Raw genomic sequence first — 9,906 nt, 5'->3', positions numbered from 1 at the left:
AGCCCCACGGCCAGCCCTGCCTCCTGGACCGGCTGCCCCACGTGGCCCTTGGGCTTGGTGCCTGCCCTCAGCAGTCTGCTGGGTGGCTGCTGCCCACGGGACCAGGAGATTAAACCAGAGGAGAGGAATTAATCCTGGGAAGAGTTTGTGGCATTTAATACAACCCCAAGGATTGACATAAATGCTCCGGCCGGGAGCTTGGGTGATGTCTCAGAGGGTGAGGATCCCGGGTGGTCTGAACAGGGAACCCCAGACCAAGTCCTCAGTGGGCCGGCGCTGCCTTCTTCTGTGCCTAGAGGGACCCCCGAAGAGGAGTCCACCCACCCCTCACTCGCAAGCCAGGGCTGCCAACGGCAAGAAGCCTGTTGCAGGTGCAGTGAGCGGGGCAGAGAGGCTGCCCAAGGTAGAGAAGGGACCTGGGAGTGCGGGGCGGAGGCAGGATGGACTCTGGACCAAGAACCAGCCACAAAGGATGCCCGGTGAAGAGGCTGGGGAGGGGGAGGATATGGGACCCTGGTTCCCAACCCAGCCAGCAGATGAGGGCATCTCTGGAAGGGAGTCCTGTCCTGTGCCCTGCTCCTCCCCGTGTGCCAGGACCCTGCCAGCCCAGCCTGGGCCTAGTGCCTGCTTCCCCAGGGGGACGCGCCTCATGGGGAGGGGCACGGGTGCTCGAGGCTGCGGCTTTGGATGTCTCCAGGACAGCCCCGAGCCAGGAGGTGGGGTCTGCCTTGGCCACGCCAATGAGCAGCAGTGGGGGCCTGGCCCAGGGAGAGCAGGGGGGCGGGAGCTCAGGGTCTCAGACCCCACGTACCCAGGCTCCCTGTGCCAGCACTGGGGGACAAGCCTGTGCCTGAAGGAGCTGTGCAGGTTAGAAGGGGAGTGGGTACGGGGTGACGGGGTAGGAGGCTGGGGAGGTCCCAACTCGGGGCCCTGCCCTGTGGGGCCTGAGGCAAGCTGGGGAGCTGGGCACGTGAATGCCTTGAGGACATCTCTCTGCCTGTCCCCATCGGGACCTGCCACGCTGTGGGGTGCCAGCTGCTCAGATGTTCCAGCAGTGGAGGCTGGATGGAGGCCTGTGGCAGGCTCCAGGTCCTCGGTGTGTGCCTTCACCAGCTGTCATGTAACCCCTAATGTCCTACTGAAGAGCAGGGGCCAAGGGAGCCCTTGGCTTGAGGTGAGGTGGACTGGCTTTGCACAGGGCAAGCCAATGGCTGAAGCCTGCCGGGGTGCAAGAGCAGCTGGGGTCTTTGCAGATGGCGATGGTGGTTCTAGCCCCAGACTGTGGCGGAGAAGAGCAGCCAAGCCTAATGGAGCAGGAGTCCCTGGGCTGCGGCAGGCCCGCCCTGGAAAGCTGCTCCCCAGCCAGCCATAGATGTAGGAGGGCGAGCAGGCAGGCTGAGATGCCCAGGGAAAGCGTGGGGGCTGGGGAAAGGAGGAGGGGTGAATTGTGCGACACTGATTGAATAGCAATGACTGCATGATTTATGGTTTGCATTATTGCATGGCTCATTTGAATATATGCTAATAAGGCTTTTCTCCTCATTTTGTTTGTGAGATTTAAATTTGCTATGGCAACCTGCTGGCATGGAATGAATGCCAGGAAATGTCAGAAAGAGGTGAACGTGGACAGGGGGCGTCTGGGGGGAGGGCACCGGGGTGGGGGGGTCCACATAAAATGGGTGGAATAGGAATGGTGGGTTTCAGAAACACAGGGTGCTGAGCGGGGGGTTGACGCAGGGCCACAGCCCCTCCTGGGCTTCTGTTCTTGCATGAATATTCAGCTCTGGGAGACGGATCCTGGTTGCAAAAAGGTGCGTAATCCGGAGGGGGAGGGGAGCAGCTGCACCGTGCAATAAGGATGCGTCAGCTGCGGGGGCCTGGAAGGCGCCGTTTCCAGGGGTGGCGTTGGCTCCTGGCTCCCCTCGTGCATGGCGGGCTTGGCCCAGGCGCTGGGAGGCGGGAGGCAGCTGCAGTCTCGGCAGAAGCTGGGCCCCTTCGCTGGCAGGCAGCAGGGCCACCACCCTGCACCCGTAAGAGGGCTTCATCACGGCTCTGGTGGGAGCTGGAGGTGAGCTCCAGTGTGCCCTTAGCAAGGGGATGCCATAAGGCCTGCGGGCCTGATCCTGTGCCAGTGGTGTTGCCTGGGCATAAAACGGGTCTGAGCGGGGAATGGGGCATGGTGTGAAAGGAGAAAGGACCAGGCTGAGGGCCCCTGGCACAGCGTCACCTCTCTTCCCCATTCCTTGCGGTCACCTTGATGCCCCCGAGGACAAGCTTCCTCTGAAGGAGCACGCAGGGAGAAAGGGTGCTTGCTTATCGCAGCAGTGAGCGTGCAGGGGGCATCCAGCGAGGGTGGACGTGGTGCACAGCACTGGCTCCCCTGCACCAGGCCTCCTGCGGGGCAAGGTTTGAGGGGTGAGTACTAGGCTCAGCAGAGCCTTTCCTACCCAGGGCAAAACGGTGGCCATGAAGCCTTGGAAACTGTGGTGGGATCTGCACTGTGCTGGTGGGAAGCTCCCCTGTGGTTGGCACGAAGGCCTCTCTGGGATCCCAGCACCCTGTCTGCTCCTCCCACTGGGCCCAGAGCTCAGGGGCTACAGCAGGTCTGGAGGCACCAGTGTCCCCCACCCCCAGAGAGCTGCAGCTAGGCAGCAGAATGTGTGCACACAGGCATGTGCTCCCAGGGCCAGTAGCTTCTCCCAGCCGGAGTGCGGTGGGCACAACGGTTTTCCACCCAGGCCCAGTTTTGCGGGGGTGGGTGCTCACTTCCAGGCATCTTTGTGGGACCTGTGGGGGGGTCCCTGGACACCGCCTCTCCAAACACATCTGGGAGGGTCAGCGGTGCGAGGGGCTGTGGGGATGGGGCTCCCAGGTCATTCGGGGCCCAGACGGCTCGGACCCCTCCAGGTGCCTGGAGGCAAGAAGCCAAACGGCCAAACTACCCAGGGGAGGGAGGGAGGGAGAAAGAGGCTGGCAGCCCTGCCAGCTCCTCCTGCAATGGGACAGCCTGGTTGGCTTCCTGTGGGAGACCCCTGTCCACCTGCAGCATCTGGGTGGGTGAGCTTTCCTGGAGCTGTTCTGGTCCCTGTGCCCAGGACAGGGCATCCTTCTCCAAGCTGCTGCCTGCAGCTCGACCCTGGAGCTGCCTCTGTCCACCCCTGGGGAGGGAGGGGGCTCTGCGGGTCCCCACACGACATACATCTCCTTCCCTCTCTAGCTGCCTCTGGGCTGGGCTCGCTGGGCAGAGCCGCCCTGGCTGAGCCAGAGGACGGGGAGCCCCAGGGCCCCGCGCTCGCAGGTGTCAGGTGCTCGGTGCAGGCGGCCAGACCAGGGCCGTGGCGGCAGGGACACAGCCCCTTGCCCCCGTGGTGAGCAAGTAGCCCCGGGGCCGCTGCCCTGCCCTGCCCTGCCCGGCTGCTGGGCGAGGCCGGCTCCAGCGCCGCGGGGTAGCGGGGATGGATGTGGCTGGGCCCCGTCCGCGCCCCCTTCCCGCGTGGGACGGGCCTCGGCGCTTCTCCTGGGCTCTGCACCCAGACGCCTCCCCGCACGGTCCCGCGTGGTGCCGCCATCCGGGCCGGGCCCCCGAGCCGCCCCGGGGCCGCACCGCTGGGGCCGGCAGCAGCGGGGCCGGGCGGTGCGAGGGGCTCGTGCGGGGGCCCCGGGCTGGGCTGTGCGGGGCTTGGGGGCGCCCCCGACGGCGGAGCCCGGGCGGGCACGGGGCAGCCTCTCGCCGCTCCGGGGCAGGAGGCGCTCGCTGCCCCGTCGGGCTGCGAGAGGACCCCGCTCTCCGGAGGCTCCGGCCCGGGCCCCTGGCCCGCGGCTTGGGGCCACATTCGTTGCCGAGCTCCCGCGGCCCGCCCGGCTGCCCCGAGCCGCGCGCTGCGGGCCGAGGCGGGGGCCCGGAGCTGGGCGAAGCCACGTCCGACGGTCACGGGCCGTGGGGTGCGGGTCCGGGCAGCGGATCCTCGGGGAGGATCTGCCCCCGGGCTAGGAGGGCCCTTCCGCGCCCCGCAGGCACTAGGCCCACGTCGCGCGGGGCCCCAAGACGGCACAGTCCGTGCTGGGAACGGCCCCTTCCCGGCTCCGGCCCCGAGGATCCCCCCACGACGTGAGAGGGACCAGGCGGACCCCGCGCGTGGGTGCCCCTGACCCCTGCGTGGGGCCGGTGGGGCTCCGCGCTGCGGTGCTGCCCGGCTGGTGAGGGGCGGGCGGGCTGCGAGGGCCCGAGCTGCTCCGTGGCGGGGGCGCCGGCCGCACGGGTCGGGAAGGAGCTGCCAAACGTGCTGCGGGCGCTGGGGCGGGTGGGGCGGGAATTGCCCCGTGCGCCAGACCAGGCGTGCGGGCTGGGGGCAGCGGCGGGGCTGCCGGGGCAAGGGCTGGGTCACGGCTCGTGGGAATGCGTGTGCAGCGTAGCCGTGTACACGGCGTGTGCATGTGTGCGCGTGTATGCATCCGTCGTGCTTCTGCAAACACACCCGCCGTTTATATTATATTATATTATATTATATTATATTATATTATATTATACATAGTGCATATGCATTATATTCCTACATATACACTATACGTCATGTGTACACACAAACATACACACTACTTGTGTGTGTATATGAATATTAAAATATATGAATGTACACAGATAAGGCATGTGTCTATTATAATAAATATATACATAATGTATCCATACTGTGTGTGTGTGAATAAAACGTGGATCTATCTATATATAGTGTGTGTGTGTATAAATATAGACGTGTATATGTATGTGTTATAGATATATGTGTGTGTATAGATTACACACGCACACATATATACATACACATCTACACACGTCTATATTTATATGCACACTACATATATATGTATCTAGAGATCCACGTGTTATTCAGACGCACACAGAATGGATACATTATACACACACACACACACACACACACACACACATACACACACGCATTATATGATCTATATAATCCCGTATGTGATAGATTGATAGAGCTATATAATGTGTGTGTGAATATATACGTATGTGTGTGTGTGTATATATGACACACACATATATACACGTTATATAATGGTCTATGTAACACCCTACATGATAGATAGCTAGATGGACAAATAGATATAGTTATATAGCGTGTATGTGTGTAAATATGTGTGTGTATATATTACACAGACACACACACACACATATATATATATATTCACGTTACATAATCTATATAATGCCGTATATGATAGACAGATAGAGAGAGAGAGAGAGCCATATAAGGTGTATGAGTGTGTAAATACGCAGACCCTGTGCACTAGGTGTGTATAGACACATGCGTTCATGCAAGGCAGGGTGTGTATAGTGCAATCACTAGACACACAAGATACGCCGGTGATCTTTAGCCCGCGTGCCTGGAGATACTCTCCAGGGTGTCAGGACGCGCCAGACCATGTCAGCACGGCGGGTGCGAGCACGATTCACGAGAGAAACCCAGACGACACATGTGGTCTGCAGCACGTAGCCGCGTGCACATGTCTTCCATACACACGCTGTAGCGCACAGCCCCTTCCACCCGCGGTACACCCGGGGCACGCAGACATGCGCTGGCCCACGCTCGAGGCGCACAGCCACGGGTCCCTCCTGTTTCTACCTGTCCGCTCCACACTCGCGTGGGCACCCCGTGCGCGCGTGTGAACCCGCAGCAACGCCCAGGGCCGGTTTTGTCCCCGGCCAGCGGGGAAGAGCGCACTAGCGGCGGTGAAAACCCACGGCTCGGGGGGCACCCACGGGGCAGCCCCGTCCTGCTGCCCCCCGCTGCCCCGTCCTCCGCGCGGCGCCCCCCGAGCATGGGCACACGCGTGGGTGCCAGGCGGCCGCACAGGCGCTCTCCGAGCCCGCAGCGTGCGCGGGGCTGCTGCTCTCTCCGGAGCTCGCTGCTGGCGAGCCGCGCAGCCGGCGAGGAGGGGAGCGGGCAGCAGCGGCTCCGCGGCCGGACCCGCTCCTGTCTTGCCCGGGCCGGGCGAGGCCGCGGGTTTGCATTCAAAAAAAGAAAAAAAAAATCTCCATTTTCCCCCCCTTTTTAGTTTTTTCCTGGCCAGGAGCAGTGCCGCGGCCCCCGCCCCCGCCCCGCCCCCCGCCGGGCCATTAGACAGGGGCGGCGCGGACCTATCCTGCTCCCCAACGTCAGGACGTCATGCTTTACGTAGTAAAATATGGAGAAAGCAAAAAAAAAAAAAAAAAAAAAAAAAAAAAAAGCAATTTTCCCTCCCGGCTCCAGCTCCATTTCCAAAATGGCCAAAATGGATGTAAGCGCCCGGTCCTGCCCAGGTGCCTGCGCCGGCCTCAGCCGCCCCCGGCAGGCAGGGCAGGGCAGGGCAGGGCAGGGCGGGCCGGCCAGGGGGAGCGGGGACCCGGGGGGCGGCAGCAGACGTGTCTGTTTAACCCCACGTAAAGGCAACGTGATCACCCGGGCTCCGCTTCCCATCTCCCTGCTCTTGCCGTCCGCTCCTGGGCAGAGGCAGCTCCCGGACCTGCTTCTCCGGGCTGGATCCTGCCCCGGCCCCCCGCGCCGGCGCAGCTCCGGGATGCGGGGCGGGGGGCGCCGGGCCGTGGCGCCCCGCTCCCCTGCTCCGCCGGCCGCCCCCCGCCTCGCCTCGCCTCGCCTCGGCCGCCGGGACTCGGCGTGAGCCTCGGAGGGGCGGGGACGCGGACACGCGCGGAGCCCAGCGCCAGCCGAGCTCGCACGTGGAAGGAGCGGGCAGCAGCCGGCACGGAGACACCCCGGCCCGGCAGCCCCGCGCCTCTCGCAAGTTGGTTCCCAAGTTCCGGCAAGTGCGGCCGGGCCCCGCCGGGCCCCCGCCCCGTCCAGCCCCGGGCGGGAAAAACCCGGCGCTGCCCTCCCTGCCCCCGCGCCCGGCTCGGAACAATGGAGCTCGGCGACGCCCGCCCGGGCGGGGAGGCAACGGGGGCTGGCGGGGAGCGACCCCCACGAGGGACGCCCCCCGGGCCCGCGGGGGCATGAAGGCTCTGGAGCGCCGGGGCTGAAGAAGGCGCCGCCCGGGGAGGGAGCCCCCGCCTGCCCCCTCCGCTGCCCGGGGCTCTGCTCGGGACCAGCGTGAAGCAACAAGTCAGCCCGCGGGTCCCTGGCCGGTGCGTGCGAGCTGCGGCTGCGGCAGAACAGGTGCGTGCGCGCGTGCGGGGTCTGTCCCGGGCTGGTGCCCCCGCTCCGCTCCGCGCTGCCGCTGCCGGGCCCGGCCCCAACGCCGGCCTGGGCGAGACACAGGCGGCGATTGTTCGCAGCCTGGGAACGGCGGCGGGCGCGGGGCTGGGGGCGCGGCGACGCCAGGCGCTCTGTGCCGGAGCCCCCTGCCCGCGCAGACGGCATTGTGATGCTAATGGCCTGCCCGCATGCTGTTGAACTTGATGTTGACTCCTTTTCTTTGGGGCTCCGTGTCCTCCCGGCCGCGGGTTTGTGGGAAAATGCTCTCCGGGGCTGCAGTGTGAAATTAATTACTCCGGGCCTCTGGCGCTCGGGCGGGCGGGAGGCACAAAGGCAGCGGCTCTGCCCAACTTACAAAGGCCCCGCGGCCCGCGGGGGATGAAGGCCCGGCCCGGCTGCGGGTAAGGGGCGCGGGGCTCCGGGTGGCAGCGGCGGAGCGCGGCGGTGGCGGCTCTCCGGGGTCGTGCGGGGTCGCCCTCCCGCCCGCATTGCCCGCAGCCGGAGCCCGAGAAACTTTCCCCCGGGCCGGGCCGGGCCGGCCCGGGCAGGGCCGCCGCGCTCGGGATCCTGCCCCAAGGCCCCGCAGCGGGCGGCTGCGAGGGGCTGCAAATGCCTGCGGGGCCGGCGGAGCAGACAGCTCGCTGCCGCTCGCTGGTTGTCCCCGTTTCGTTGTTTCCAGGCCCCGGGGCAGCGCAGGCCGCTCTCCCGAAACCTGCCCGACACAGCTCTGAGGGGGCGGCACGGAGGGACCCCCCCCCCCTCCCTAGACACGCACCTTGACATCCAAATAATGCTCCATCCTCCCCCAAATCAGCCGCCCCGGCAGCGCCCGGGCCACCGCGCCTTTCCCCCGCAGCTGAGCCGAGGCGCCGGCGGCCCGGGAGCGGGGAGCTGCGGGCCGGTGCCCTGGGGGGCTGGGCGGAGCAGGGTCCCCCCCTCCCGCGTGGGCCCGCTACAATGGGGGCGGCTTGCGGGCACCGGCCGTGGGGCCCCGCGGGGCGCCGGGAGGCCGCACCGCGCCTCGGCCCTTCTCTGCCTCCGCGCTTCTCCCCGAGCCTGGCGCACGGAGAGCCGCCGTTGGCGGAGAAATGCGGGTCCCGGCCAGCCGCCCTGCCCTCCTGCCGCCCCGCAGGCCACAGGCCGCTCGCCGCAGCGCTGGGGGTTTTTTCGCGTTGCACGGGGCATGTCGGGGTTGGCTGCTCTCCCCGGTGGCAGGTGCCGTCTCCCGGCTCTGCCCTCCGGAAGGGACTGATTCCGGGCGGGGAAGGTCCCCGGCTCGGCTCCAGGCGGTGCCAGGCGGCCCCGGGTCCGGGCAGGGGGTGCCCGGCTCTCTCCCCCGCGCCGCGGAGCCCGGCGCTGCAGGCGGGGATTCGCAGCGAGCCGCCCTGGCAGTGCCACGGCTACTCCGCGCTGCCTTCCGCCGGCCTCGGGAGCCCGCAGCTGCGGGGAAAGCCGGCCGCCTGGCGCCATGGGGCTCCCTGGCTGCTTCAGGGGTGTCATGCCCTCTCTCTCTCTCGCTCTTTCCAGGCCCAGGCCCCGGGAGAAGGAGCCGGCTCCGCGGCGCTGGCAGGTCGGGCGAGAAGGTAATTTCCAAACGCGATTTCTCCCCTTGGGGCAGCGAGCGGGGTCCGTGCTGCCCGGGTGTGTGAGTGTGAGGAGAGCGGGAGATTGTGGGCACCTCGCGGGGGTGACTGAAAGTTTGGAGATTTGCATTTCTGATTGTACCCATGTGCAAGCCGGCGGCCGGGCAGGAGAGCGGCGGGCCGGGGCCGCGCGGTGGCACCGCCCGGGGCCAGGTGCTTGTGTGGGTGCGCGGGGAGCAACGGAGCCCGCGGTTCCGAGACAGGCGGGCACGGGCTGTCCGCAAACCATGCCGGGGGAGAAAGGGTCTCCGCCGGGGCTCGGGGGCGTGCTCGGAACCGGGCCCGCGCTTGTGACATGGCGCCGTGGGCCCGCGGACGTGCCTGGCCGCCCACAAGGAGCAGACACGTCCCAGGAGAAGCGCGCCGCGCCCCGCACGCGTGTCCGCGCCGCCCCGCGCGGGCGGCCTCTCTCTGCCCGCTGCCCGGCGGCCCTGGGCCTGGCTGCGGCTACGCCACCCCAACATGGCTGCCTTGGCCGTGGCCGTGGCCGTGGCCGAGGCGCTCGGAGCCACGCGAGGCGCCGTGTCAGGACTCGAGGCCGCCCGGGCCCGCGGGACGGAGCTGGAGCTGGGGCAGGGGGCAGCGCCGAGGTAGGTGCCCGCGGGGTGCGGACACAAATAACCCCCGGGGGAGGGAGCCAGGGCACGCGTGGGAGGGGGCAGCTCTTGCGGCTCCCCCTCTGCCCCGGCCACGTGCGGGCGCCTCCGCCGGGGTCGGGCTTCGCTCTCCTGCCTCTCACCTCCCCAGCCCCTGCGGAGGGGAGCGGGGCGCTGTACCCGGGGGAAAGAGCAGGCGTCCCCCGCCGCGGGTCCCCCAGGCCCCGGGACGCGGGGAGAGCGGCTCTGCGGGCGCGGGGCTGCAACCGAGACGCTCCGTGGGTGGCTCGCCCGTGCCCGCCGTCCAGGCGGGGGGCTGGGCCGCGCGCGGGGCGCACGATGCGGGCGGCTTTCCTCGTTGCTCTCGCTATCGCCGCGGCTGCTGGAGGGTGGCGGACGCTCCCGGGCCGGTCCTAGCCCGACGGCGCCCGCTGGGCCGGGGCAGTTTGCCCCGGGAGG

General features: G+C 67.1%; 1 long non-coding RNA gene across 1 annotated transcript in view; it reads left to right on the top strand.

Annotated features, from left to right (window-relative positions):
* The first annotated feature begins 6,363 nt into the window (after positions 1 to 6,363).
* The window catches only part of LOC132246508 (uncharacterized), a 46,875-nt gene continuing 43,332 nt past the window's right edge, over positions 6,364 to 9,906 (top strand). The window contains exons 1-2 of the long non-coding RNA XR_009457833.1: positions 6,364 to 7,169; positions 8,736 to 8,791. This is a non-coding gene — a long non-coding RNA (uncharacterized LOC132246508). The remainder of the gene's footprint in view (positions 7,170 to 8,735; positions 8,792 to 9,906) is intronic.

The sequence above is a fragment of the Alligator mississippiensis genome, chromosome 16, assembly GCF_030867095.1.
Source record: "Alligator mississippiensis isolate rAllMis1 chromosome 16, rAllMis1, whole genome shotgun sequence".
In the NCBI taxonomy this organism is placed as follows: Eukaryota; Metazoa; Chordata; order Crocodylia; family Alligatoridae; genus Alligator; species Alligator mississippiensis.
This window is presented reverse-complemented; position numbering and strand designations above follow the sequence as displayed.